Genomic DNA, 14,366 nt, shown 5'->3' with positions numbered 1-14,366 from the left:
TTCTCAACTACTCAGTAACTCTTTGTGCTTCAGGAATGTCTTACTATCATCAGAAGTTTATTCAGTTTAACCTTTTTAAAGGTTTTTTTTTTTTTTTAGACCGGCTCCTTTGGTACATGCACTTTCCATACCTTTTGTAGTCAATCATGTGGTTTGTAATTCTTGCAATATTTATGGGTGTGTAATGGATGTACTTGACAGCTGTGAATGCTTCAGCAGCTAAACACGTTTGGGGTCTGTTAAAGTAACTGGTGCCCACAAGATGCCCTCCATTAAGTGTTCTGTGCGGATGCAAAATATTGGCATGTATACATTGCATTTATTGGTTTTCTAAAGGAGGGAATGGTTAAACAGATACAGATTATTCCAAGTCTGTATAGAAATGTTGAGCCCTTCTAAAATATGTTTAATTATTGGTATAAAGGTTTATTCAATTTTAAGTAGAAGGATAGCTGACCCTAAATGCAATCCACTACTACAATTTATATGTAACAGAGACCACTGACATGTACCAAAACACCATCAGAATTAAACCGTTCTGAGCCTACCTTAGTAATTAATTTAATTAGTTGGGATCAACACAGAGAGCAGTTGAGACACATTAGTCAGAATTATGTAACATACAACATAATGCCGTAATTAGAAGTAAATAACAGCATCTCTTACATTACAGGTCAACAAGATCAAAAATGCAAGCGTGTGGGCATGATCAATCAACTATGTTTTCTAGTGTAGCACATTACCCCTTTGCTTTAGGTACAATAGGATCTGGGGGCAAACAAAAGGAAAATGGGAGTAAAATAAACTCTTATAACCCTAAACCCTTATACCCCTATAACCCTTATGTTATTTGTGACTTCAATTTTAACCCCTAGGATAGGTGTTGGTGGTAGCAATAATAACATTGGTAACAGTAATAAGAACTCTCAGAATCACTGAAACCCACTACAGTTGGTGGCAGTAAAGACAACAATACCCCCAGGATTGGTGCTACTAGCTTCATTAACAACCCCAAGGATTGGCGTTATTTTTACTTCCAGTATTTGTAGCAGTGGCCACTTTTAATGATTATGAGCTAGCAGCTTAAGAGATCGGTGACTTCAGCCCAGCAGCACTTTTTCATACCAGCAAAGGCCCTCCAGATGATACTGCAGTGCGCCAGTCCAAGCATTACATTTGTCGGCTGCATGAACATCTGCATGCTTATGCAAAACTGCAACAAACATGTGTCACTAATTTTCATAGCCATTTTTTCCTTTTCTTCAATTGAATTGCTTGTTTATAAAAGAAAGTGTATTTTTACTTTGCAAAGGAAATTTCACTTACGCTTGGTAAACAAAAAAAATAAACTTGAACATAAATGGATAACTGAATTCAACAGGGCTTTATAAACAGCCTTACCAAAATTAAGTTGAACTAAATTCAGTTATAGTATATATTTGAGAATAAATAGATATTTTGCGTGGTGTTTTGTTGCATTTTGTATCCTAGGTTTACATTTGAAGCTTAAAGCAAGTACACTTGGGTTATACTCAGATTAGTTTATATTTGAGTATGATAATTCTATGACCTTGTTCATTGCAATTTTCAAACGGTAACTCTTAACAAACAGATTGTGGCTGTGACAAGTTGTTGGTGTGTGTGTGTATGTGTGTGTGTTTTTTTTTTGGAAGACATAAGATTTGTTTTCAAACGTTTAAGTGTATTGACTTTACCTACTCTGTACTCCCAGTACTCTATACTCCTAGTACTCTATACAGTCTGTGAGAGAGTGCAAGTGATAGTCACCAGAACATAACGAGAGTGTGTCTAACAAGGACGGATAAAGAAAATTAACCTGGCTAAAAAGTTTAAAAGGCAAAAAGCCTTACTGTAAAAACTATCCATAACAATTATTAATCCACTTGAGAATTTTGGCACAATGGCACAATTGCCAACCAGCTTTGCTGAATATATATGCATAAACCTGCTTGAAAGGGTGTGCAACTTTTATTTCTGAAAGCACTGCACCATTTATTAAATTTTAAGACACCAGATGCATTTTGTTCAAATTTTTTTTGACACGGTAAGAGGAAACATAAATGCATTTCACACAGATGGCATTCTAAAAAATTTTTTTATTTTATTTTTTTTTAATCCCATTCTTTGTCAAAGAAAATGTAAAATGTTAATATATACATCCCTGGTCAGGGAATTCAAAGCAGTCTCAGTATATTAATAATATTAAAGGTCAGTTGAAGCTTGAAAAGTGCTTGCTTCTTAACCACCCTTAACACTCTAAGAGATCCCCATGCTTTGGTATATGGCTTTTTATTCCTATGTGATTTCTTTTCTACCTCCCATAGGGCTGAAAGCCATGAACCGCACATGGGACAATCACGCTTCAGTTTGTTTATCATTAATTGCAAAAGATGGTTATGGTACTAGATATAAATGAAACAAATACTTAAAAAACAATGCAAGTGAAGAGAACTTTTCTGTGTCTGATTACAATACACTATAGGTCTTTAAAGCATGTAATAAAAATTGAAGCATAAAATATCAAATATAAAATTGTAAAAAGGCCATCCTGGTCTGGGAGTAATATTAAAATTTTAAGAAGTCAGACATTAATCAATTCTGGGCATAAAAATGTTTATTTTCAAGCTTGGCTTCATGCATTCTGGGACATTCAAGCTGAGAGCCTTTTATCATTAGTAAATGAATAGGATTCGTTATATTACCAGTATTATGTCAGTTTGTAGTATACATAAGAATGTGTACATCTATTCTTTGACACAGGATACTGAAATGAAACTAGTAAATGCCAAGTTTACACTTATCTCTGGATTCTATTATCTTGCAAAACATTGCTATATATTTCCCCAGGTATACTTGTATTATCAGCCAGTAATTCTAGATGAATGGTAAATACTGTAAAGTTCTAGGTACATATGTATTCATCCCTTTTGCTAGGAAACCCTCAAAAAAAAAATCTGGTCCAACCAATTACCTTTATAGGTCACATAATTAGTTGCTTATGGTTTACCTGTGTGCAATGAAAGTGTCACGTGATTATGCAAAATCACAAAGCTAAACATAAAGACCATGAAGCATTCCAAACAGGTCGGAGACATTAATTTATTTACTTACCTCCTCCTTTGATTAATTTGGTATTTTTCCTTTTTCTATTCCTATCCCTTATTTTTCATACTTTTAAACTTGAAAATGTTAATACTTGGTTTACTGTTTGTTTGGATGTTTTTCTCTATAGTTGTATCTATTTTAGTTTATGCTTGGTGATGGACATTTACCTCTAATGTTTTCTTTTCTTGTTTTACAATAATCAATTAATAAAATGAACGTAAAACACATTTTTTTCTTCCCCCAACACAAACTGGTTGGATTTTGTGCAAATCAAATAGTACTAACCTCCAAAACTCCAAGCTAGTTTCAGGTTGTAATGGGACAAAACAGGACAAAACTCAGAGGAGGATTAATACTTTCAAAAGGCATTGTAGACAAGAAAAGAAGCATCACATGAATCTACCCAATGTAAATCCTTTTGCTGTTTTTTGAAGGAAGTGATGTCAGAACACATCTTATAGGTAGGCAAGTCAAGCTAATTAACTAATTGAAAAAAATGTAAAGAGTTAGGCGCAAACTATATTAAATCAATTTAATATAAAGGCAGCAAAATCCATTAAATCTCCACAGGAAAATAATAGATGTTGTCCTATAAAGTATGTTCAAGCTATCGGAATATAGGCAAACTGTGCTTAATTCCAAATTTTAATATCCTGTTTGTGGGGTAAATCAGCTAATGGCAGGCAGCATGTCTTTGTCTTTTAAAGAGGGCTGACAGTCTATGAATCCTTCTATAAAAGATGGTGTGCCGCTAGACCTGTGTCATTTTCTGCTACAGACAGGGACAGAGCTTGGAACAGCGAAAAGGAACAGACAAAAGGTTCAAAAAAGTAGTCAGGGTTTGAGCTTGGTGATAATTTTAATCCAATCTGTAATATTTACTGGTAATATAGGGTAATTATGGTAATATGCCATAATATTTACCTGTTGTAATAACTTTTTGCCTCAAAAATTGTGCTATTTTTAAAATGTCATTGTTTGGTTGAGATTAGACTGGCAAGGTAAGTAGCCTAACAAATCAAATCCTCACGCTTTGCAGACCATAAAGAGGTCCAGTTAATAAATGTTTTCACAGGGTAGCAAGAGACTTCGCGGCCAAGCTTTGTCAAATGTGTATTGGCTGATTCATTTATCATCCCAGTCACAACAGGGAGATAAGGACAGTGAATGTGGTACATTACTATTGAGACAGGATATCTCACCTTTCTCTACAATACTAATAATTACTCTCCCCAAGGGCACATTTTCTTATTAGCTTGTTCTGTTTGGAGACAGTATTTATACCTCTCAAGAAACGGGCACAAGTAGTTTGTGAAAATTGCAGGAAACAAGAACTGATGAAGCAGAGGAACTGTGTGATGACGCACAAAATTTAGTCAATCAGAAGAAACTAGAAGTGCAAAGGAGAGAAGCATTCATAATTGCATTGTTATTCACACTGCAGTTGCTTCTGATGGTGATAGTATTGGTAGTACAAGGGGGGGGTTTGGGGGTAATGCTTTGGGTTTTGTGATGATGATAATGATGTTCTGAACAGGACTTGGGAACCAGGTGAGAGTGATGAGGACAGTAGTGAGGATAAACAGGAAGGTACTGTGCGATATCATGCATCTAAAAAAAAAAGTTTTTGGAAAGCAAGGTTTCTTATAATATGTGCATGTCTCTGTCCATCATTGAAGCCACAGATACTTCTTACCCCTAAAGATTCTAGTTGTGAGGGTTTAGTTCATGGGGTGTCCCCGGTATATTTTTGTATTTTATGCTAACTGCTGATGATGAATCTTACCCTGTAAATACAGGGTAAGCCACTGGTGACTAAGAACACATTTTTCAACATTTCCCCTTATCCAGTAAGTAAAAAATGTAAAAGGAGGGGCATCTTCACCTCGTCTGCAGAGTCCTCGTCCTTCACCTTCTTCAACTTTTATTTATCAGTCATTCATAGAGAATATTTGGAAACTACCCAGCCATCCTCTGGCATGCCAACTGAACACTCTGGTGACCAAGCTACCGGTGGTACAGTCACTTTTGTACTAGTCAGCTTCTTTAATAATCCTTTAAAGGGTGCTAAGCCCTACTGAAGAATATGAACCCGCCATTAATTTAATGCAATATTGTTTAATGCGGGACATGCCAATGAACAATCACAGCATTTTAAATGCATTTCTTTCTCTCACTCCTTTTTAAGTTCTACTTAGATTTTAAAAACACAATAAAAAAACTAATATAACAATGTTTCCACTATACTTTACATGTACAAACATTTGTCAACTCTTTATCTAACATTTGCCACACTAGCGTCCTTGACGCGTTTCACGTAAAGGCTTTTTCAGAAGGACATAACATGGTATAACTGCATCAGTCTCATCTATATAAACAAGATAAATACTGTATATCACCTTGTGTTTCACCTTATTGACATAAAGCGGATGGCTGTTGTTAAACCACAGAATAAAAATTTAGACCTACTCTCAAAAGATAAGTATACTTCAAATATGACTAGATCGTCTCAAACAGCATGTCTAACGTAGCTGGCTAATATTGGTACAGTGAATACAGTTGTGCGAACTGTGACCTCTTTGTTTTCCCAAGAGGCTAGCACCACTCAATTATGCCTCTAATTTTTCATGGATGTGCATCGTGCTTGGCTCATGCATTTAAACCTGAATTGTAGATTTCCTTTTCTTAAACAATCAATGTGGCACAAAACAACATTATTAGCCACCGGTGGATAATTGTATATTCATAACTAAAACTTATGCCAATATATTTAGTAAGTGTATGAAGCATATTATCAATAATGCATAGAAATCCCATTTTTATTTTCTACCTTCCCCCTCATACTGCAAAAAAGCAATACAATTGAAATGCAATTGGAGGGCCATATAATACCTTGTACTTTCAAAGAGGTATTCGTTGCCAAAATTCATTTTGGTCACTTCACACAGTTTACGTTCCAATCTTGGACGAAAAGGCTTTAAAAGATCCAAGATCTATGACACTAAGTTCACTAAAGCAAACGGTCAAATTCACCTTAGATTTACAATAGAAAGGAGGAAGATGGAAGAATTTCCCCATCACACACAGAGTAGGGGTATGGAGACATACACAATACACTAGAACCCAAGGAACCACATGGAAATGAATCCTTGGGAGCTATACCTAAAACCAGTTATTTAGGCACACCAAAAACACAACATGCAACGAAATGCGGGAGCACTGAACAGTATGTTCACAAAATCAGACACAATCTTCGGAAGAGTTAAAGGTTAATAACATATAAAATACTGGTTCACTGGGGGTGTATTATAGGTTACACCTCATCTTCCAAGTTTACAATTTAATTATCTTTTGCAAAAATATGTCGAGCATTTTTTTGGTGCATAATTGTAACACAATTAAAATTGTTAAAACATTTGCAATTTCTTATTATTCTCTTAAAACAACATGAAAAACATTAATTCTTATACATACAAAATGTCCATGAATGACTGGGATACTGCAATGATGTTTAGTTTGCTTTTAAAGGTCCTTTCACTTGTAGGCTTCATCAGAAGGACACTAAGTTAAATATATTCATGTGTTATCAATCAGGTTCATTACATGGATCAATCGTATCTCAAAAAAAAAAACCAATCACTTGAGCATATCACCATAACAAGCTTTTTTGTTTGGATGTGGTTGCCAATTGTTTGACTGTGTGCTTATTTCCTCAAAGAGTGCTTTATAATATCAAAAATCATCTTACATTCTGTAATTTTCCAGCTGAATACAATAGAATACCTTAAAATTTCAAAGGGTATTATGAAGACACAGTTATGGCTCAACCACCTCCTTTGGTCTGAACAGATGCCCTTTCTTGCAAACAAAACGGCCAGGAATACATTTTATCTGCTCAAAGTGCACAGCCGATGACTTTGAAAAAAAGTACTCTCAATATATGAGAATCAGAAGAAACTGTACAAATTTTGATGATTTCAAAACAAAATCCAGAGAATTAAGGAAAAGAATATTGTTGAGGGGTTATAGTAAAAAAATATTCAAAAAGAAGTGAAATGATTTTCGGACATAAGAAAAAGGAGGAATCCTTGGTCAGAAGAATTAAAACCCAATACACAAAAAAACATGAGGAAATTTAAAAATTCTATGAGAAATATTGGCCCTTTCTTTTGGAGGACTTTTTCGAAGAGCCCCTTCATTAAGAGATAAACTAGTCAGGAGTCACTTTGACACTTTAAAAAAAAAAAAAGAGGTACCAAGAGATACAATTTGCTGTGGGAAATGCAGAGAGTGTAAACGGATTTATCAGGCAGAAGATGATAACTTTACCCTCCTGAATGGTGTACATATCTATGGCTGTGAATTAGTTACCTGCGACACTGAAGGTGCAATATACTTGGCAATTTGCAGCTGCAAGTGTTGCTATGCAGGCAAAACTAAGTGCAGGTTTAGAAAGAGAATATACGAACATGTTTACTACATTAGAAAAGTAACTACATCATTGAGCAATCATATGGGGTTTAAACATGTTTTAATGTCGACGAATCTAAATTCTTGGCCTTGGAAAAAAGTTAAAAAGAACCCTAGGGGAGGTGACACAGATAGATTAATAAAACAAAAAGAAAGTAGATGGATATACAATTTGAAAGCCATGTTTTGCCCAGGTCTCAATCAAATGATACATTTTAAGTCATTTCTCTGATTCTCGGAGTGATTCTTCGGACTGATGAAAGTAAGATTGTTATTTTTGGGTCCAGGGGCTGCAGTCTGTCAAACGAACCCCCAAACACTGAATGCATGCTACATTATATTACTATGAAGACAGTGAAGCATGGGGGCGCAAGCATCATGATATGGGGATGTTTCCCATACTTGGTGTTGGGCCTATTTATAGCATAACAGGGATCATGTATTAGTTTGAATACATCAATACTTGAAGAGAAATGCCTTTGAAAATGAGTGTTTCAACAAAACAACAACCCCAAACATGCCAGTAACCAAGCAAGGTCGTGGTTCCAGACCAGCGAGATTGAAATTACAGTGTGGCCTGGATAGACCTCCAGGCCGTAATCCAATAGAAAACCTGTTAAGTGACATCAAAAATGCTGTTTTGGAGGAAAAACCAAGAAATACAGAAGAATTGTGTAATATAATCTAATCGTCCTGGGCAGGAATACCTGTTCATAAATACCAGAAGTTGGTCGACTCCATGCAACACAGATGTGCAGCAGTTCTTGGAAATGGTGGGTATACAATTAAATATTCAGTGATTCAAAGGACAGCAAAATCTTAAACATTTTACAATTTATACAATTTTGAGTTTGTAAAGAAGCTTATAGACACTGCTAATTTTTAAACAGCTTTAATATGCCGTTTTCTTCATTTTCTGTAAAGGTATAACACAAGTTTGATATATTTTTTTCATGTTTTAATTTGGAATAAAATGTGCATTTGCGTGTAAGGAATTAGAGATATTCTAAGGATTTTGTGCTTTATTCACCTTTTTAAACACACTGCTTTTATTCTGAACACATAGTGTGTATTATATATCAGAAATAAGATTCAATGTTCATAACGGCAAGAAAGTATAGACTCTTAAAATAAAATAAATATTTCAATTTTAATCTGTATTGCTAATTTCCACCCTTTTTTTTTTACATATTATAATCCTGAGTGAGACTGTAAATGCTCTACTTTACCTATATTGTATTGGTAACAGAATACCCTTACAAAGCTTGGGGAAATGTATTTTTATTTCATCATACAATGATGCTAGATGTATAATTCATCTGTATTTTATTCAAAATAAAGTCAAGGTGACACACAGATCTTGGAAGATGCAGTATTCAATAAGAAATTGCAATATCATCATGTCCCTAAAATCCTAACATCTTTAACGGTTATATCGTTATCTGGATGTGGAAAAAAAGAGAAACACGACATGAAACCAGCAACTCATAGCTAAAAATAGCACAAGCAAACCTCTGAGGGCTCTCCTTGTTCTAATATGTAATATCAACTTATTAGATGTGTGAAAGCAGTCGACAAGTGAGCATACATATATACTATTACTACCAAAGCTATTTTGTGTGATCTTTTTTCCAATGTTAGGCAATTTAAATTGCAACATATATTTTTGTCTCCTGATCATTTCATATTAAATTCATTGAACAATCTAATATTATGTTGCTGTTTAACATTTTGCCTGCAGAAAGTTTTTTTTTTTCTGAAAACAGCAGTAATTTACCCTACAACAAAAATATCACAGTGGTGGGGAAAAAAATATATTAGCATAAAAAATCCCTTGCCTTTCCTTTCCATTGCCTTTCTATATCATGCAGCTAGTACTTTGTTGGAGCAGCAAATGAAACAGTTATGAACATGCAACTAGGTGCTATTAGAAATCTAGAACCACATGTAGCCATTACTATGTAGCACACAAAATTCTGTGAGACATTGGGCTTCGGTAGCAACAAGGAAATCCACATGTCCTATGGTGACAACTAGCTTAATCCAGCATGCAGGAATAAATCATTCTAGTAAATGCCAGGCAAACAGCGGTGACAGTATTAGGTCTGCCAAAATGCAGTGGCAATCAGTATCAAAGAGTTTAACATCAGCAAACACAGTCACAATCAGCGGTTTGCATTCTTAACCTAGTAAATACACTGACAGTTGGAGCTGGATTGGTTAAAGTTTCATGCTGACAAAGGTGTCTGACAGATGTGATTACTAAACACAAAGTATATTACATTACACACAAACGTAATACAGTGTATTTTTTTTTAAAAAGGACTCTACAAAGTCCTATTCATAAATTCTTGTTTTAGGGACATGGCAAAAATATATTCTTGAAACTTGATCTACTTTTGGGTTTTATCAACCCGGTGCTCTGTCCTCCAGCTTTAAAGTGAGAAACCACTGAGAAGCTGGCACATTCAACTACAGTCTAGGGAATTCCCATAGGAAGAATTGCTTAATGGAAAAGTTGCAATAAAACAATGCCAAATGGTGCTCTGAACTAAGTCAAAATGTAAAATCTTTGGTTGCAACAGAAGTTTATTTACCCACTTAAGTACGGCATTCCCAGTGTGTTGATGAATCGATGAAGTCCTGGCTGTCACCTACTTGTCCCCAGCACCTTACTGGACAGAAGAAAAAGCAACGGTGTTTATGTCTTTGTCATGCTTCTTTCTCCTCATATCAGCATTCACCTTGTCAGCATATTATTTTATTGGCTTCTTGTGTTCTTTCTCACACACTTCACTCTTGGCCACAGGTGTCAAACTCAAATACACGGAGGGCCAAAATTAAAAACTTAGACCAAGTCGGGGGCCAAAGTTGAAATTTACTGAAAAAATTGAGAACGTTGATTAGATATAAAACATTTTCATATGGAAACAAAGTGGTATTGCATAACATTCAATCTGAAACAAGCCTTTATTAAAGAAAGAAGCCTAAGAAAGAGTAAAATTTCAATGGTAACCTGTCCCCAATGTTTGGTATAGCTTTCACCAGTTCTCTATATAATATTTGCAGGAACTTTTTTGGCAGCCACAACTCCGCACTTCATTATGTCAATGTCCAATCATCCACAACACCTACCCTGCATAAAGTACCCGTACCACTCAAACTTCATTCTCCGTTGGTTCTTCCATCCCCTTCCCTTTACTTGCACCATGTTCTCTGACAGCCCCCATCAAGTCTTCTCTAGCACCATGGTTGACCCTCAAAGTTATGGGGGTCAGAAGGTAAAATTAAAGCTGAACCCCAGCCTTACCTTCTTTTTTCCACACTTGTAGATATTATTATTATTATTAAACAGAAGACTGTTCCATAGACGTCAGTGATGACAAGACTACAATTCCCCGCATTACTTGCATCTATAGAACAGAGCAGGCCGCTGCTCTATAGACGTGAGTGATGTCGGGAATTGTAGTAGCGGCATCAATCGCTGCAATACGTAATGGCGGACGGGCGGGCCAGATGCAATTCAGTTTCAGAACTCTTTGGGGGACCAAATAAAAGGACCTGGTGGGCCAGATTTGGCCCGCAGGCCAGAGTTTGACACTCCTGCTCTAGGCTATGCACAAATACTAATACTATGTCAAATAAAGGTAATAATGCATTTGTAAAGATACTTGTGTATTTCCCAGCCTAAATCACCCTTTTTTCCCCTATTGTAGGTTGGGTATTGAAAAAGGGATCAAGTGTTCTCTGGTTGTTTCTCATGACCTAGGTTTAAAAGTTCATTTTTTATTTGCAGGCAATTTTCTCAATAAAAGAATGATATTAACAGCTGTAATGTGTTTTTATGCCATAGATCACATCTGTACAACTTCACATGAACATGGATTGGCAGCTGAGAATGTGAAATCTCATCCTTAAAACATATGGGCAGATAGATGTCTAGTGACACATTTATAAAAGCATCATAGGCACAGAGACAGTAGGTTTGCAAATTTTTGAAATCTATAATTTTCTTTCAAGTACAAACAATCTTTATAATTTTGTAAAACTTTTTTCACTGTTTATCACTGTATTTATTAGCAAAGCTGAATCTGACACATGAATCTTGGATCAAGATAATAGCAGCAAAATTATGTATGCTGGTTAGGCATATGAACAGAATTTTGTAAGCCATGTTTTAAAATCCTGAATACTCTGAAGCTTCAATTATAATGTTAAGTTAAAGCACAACTATTATTTCAGTAAACATTAGCATTAACAAGCATTAGTATTTGTCCCTGCAGTCAATGAAAAAAAATGCCAAAATGATGGTATGCCCTATCTGAAGATAAACCAGTTTCTAGCATACTAGCCAGTGTTTGCATTATTCTGTGCTGTACACAAACACTTGGTGGCCACCACAGGATGCTTGGCATTGAACTAATGAATCAATCTGTCTCCCAGGAACAGATTTTCTGAAATACTGCAAGATGTGCTAAAAGCCAGAAGGATGCAGACGGAATTGCTGGAAATTGTATTTGTCTTCCTCATATTGTCATTTTTACAGAAGCCACTGGGAAATTGAAAACAAACAAATCCTTTAATCAGTACATACATCTACACACCTGAGATGCTAGCTGCCTTTGGTGGAACAGTCTGCATCTTAAAAGGGCTGATGTGCAAAATTTTTCTGATGTGCTATTTCTAATAAGGGTGATGGACTATACTGGCTAAATGTCACTGGTTGGTGACAAATAAGCATAGTGAAATACAGGCCATGCTTAGCAAAATTAGAGCCAGGCTCTGTCTGTTGGAGTAAAGACAGGTGACCATTTAGACCAGAGATCGGCAAACTCCGGCCTTTAGGCCAGATACGGCCTGGCCGGTAGTTTGTTCCGGCCTAACGCCCCCTGGCCGATCCGGCCTAATCCCTGCCAGCAACCCGCCGCTGAGCCGGAACAAACTACCGGAGCCCCGGAGCGGCATTCAGCACTTGAGCCTCTGTGTTGTGGCTCCCTTCCCTATTTACCGCGGCCGCCGTTAACACTTCCACTGCCGTGATAAATAGGTAACATTCCCTCTCCTCCGTATGCATTGCGGAGGCGAGGGATTTTCTCTTCAGGGATGTTCCTGGTGGTGGGTGGAGCCATTAGGGCAGGACTCGAGAGAGAGTCTGACCTGGTGTGCTCCTGCCTACCCCTGAAATGGCCTAGTGGCCAAAAAAAGATGGCTGACCTCTGATCCAGACAATCTCTAACTTATCCAGCAATAACCCCTACGAAGTCTATTCAAGTCTATTTAAAGTATACTAATTATATAGTATAACTATATAGTAACTGACTCTGAGAGGACAAAACTCTCCCTGAAACACCAAAGTGTGTTCTGTCAGACATGCAGTGTATAAACAAAATGTTTTGCATATAGTCAGCCCCCTTCCCCCTGCAAATGGTTTGCGCACTTGCATACAGGTGGGTTGTTCCAAACATCTATTTAAAAAAGCGTAGATCTTCATGGACTCTGCTTTTCTTATATGCATGATTTAAATAGCATTGTTTGTTAGTAGAAAAATGCATTTTACATATGTTTTATATTGTTACCTGATGATGATTATTCAAGAATATACTGTTTTGATTCTTCTGTTTTGACCTTATTCGGTTCATAATAAATTATTTTATTTTATTTTTTTTAAAAAGAAGAAAACAGTCGTAGTACTAACAACAGTAAACATTTATGTCAAAATGAATGTTTCTTGGTTTTGACAGTGCATGTGAATACTGGTGTGCTGTTTATCGTGCCTGTGCCTGGCCAAAAAACAAGTCCTTGTGCCTGCTGGGACAAAATAACAATCTGGGGTTCCCTCAGTGGGTCAGGTCCAGGTTTATTATGTGCCCAATAAAAGTCAGCTGTCTGCCTGCTTATACTGAATGACCATGGCACTAGGTATATTCCAGGATGACAATGCCAGTATTCATCAGGCTCAGTGGTTCAGGGAGCATAAGATCACTAGTCTTCACTCAAGCAGCCCAATACAATTTTAGCTAATGCCACATCCCAATTATCTAAACAGACATTCAATATAACAACAACAAGAAGGGGGCTTTTTAATATTCATAAATGCATGTAAAACAGCAAACCAGCAAACAATAATCATTTAAACCATAAAAACATTCACAATTAATACACAAAACCTAGAGACACATGGCCGCACTCAAGTAATTTTTTGGATTCCAACCAAGGCTTTTTTATAGCCCCCCTACCCCAATGGGTCCCCCTGGTAGCTGGGTAACTAAATGGCAACTCAGGAGATTCTGTAAATCATTGCACATTTTTCAAAACATAGCTTAAAAATTTAGTTGAGTTTGAAGTGCTCTGTAGCACTTCTGAACCACAGCACCGGTGGCTTCCCTGAAGGATTTTCATTGGAAGCATTATCATCTCGTGGTCCCTTGCCTCCTTTGATGTCTGAGGCCAAATTTTGAGAGAACACCTTTGATATGTCCTGGTATGTCCATAGGGGATAGGGATGAAAGCAAACCCTCTGGATTTCCTGATGAAGCAAACTGTGTCTCCAAAAAATGCGTAGAAATTGATATCATCTAGTGAGTTTGTGAGAATCATTTTCTAGAGATCCTGTTTGAAGCTTAGATTACTTTCTAGGATGTTGTAATTGCAATGTTTTTATTATTATTATTAAAATAAATATTTTTTATTGTTGATTTTAATTGGATTGTTAAGATTGTTAAGACTTAATATATTTATATATATATATATATATATATATATATATATAT

At 36.2% G+C, this 14,366-nt stretch overlaps 1 protein-coding gene across 3 annotated transcripts in view; it reads left to right on the top strand.

The window, feature by feature from the left end:
* BLACAT1 (BLACAT1 overlapping LEMD1 locus) overlaps positions 1-14,366 on the top strand; it is a 30,150-nt gene that overhangs the window by 9,699 nt on the left and 6,085 nt on the right. For 2 of the 3 annotated variants that reach the window (XM_072399000.1, XM_072398995.1), the window contains exon 2: positions 11,450-11,575. The exons of the other annotated variant lie outside the window; for it this stretch is intronic. The gene's annotated coding sequence lies outside the window, so the exon portion shown is untranslated. The remainder of the gene's footprint in view (positions 1-11,449; positions 11,576-14,366) is intronic. 3 annotated transcript variants of the gene reach the window in all.

The sequence above is a fragment of the Pyxicephalus adspersus genome, chromosome 1 (genome assembly GCF_032062135.1).
Source record: "Pyxicephalus adspersus chromosome 1, UCB_Pads_2.0, whole genome shotgun sequence".
NCBI lineage: Eukaryota > Metazoa > Chordata > Amphibia > Anura > Pyxicephalidae > Pyxicephalus > Pyxicephalus adspersus.
The sequence above is the reverse complement of the archived record's forward strand: the minus strand, read 5'-3'. Positions and strand labels throughout refer to the sequence as shown.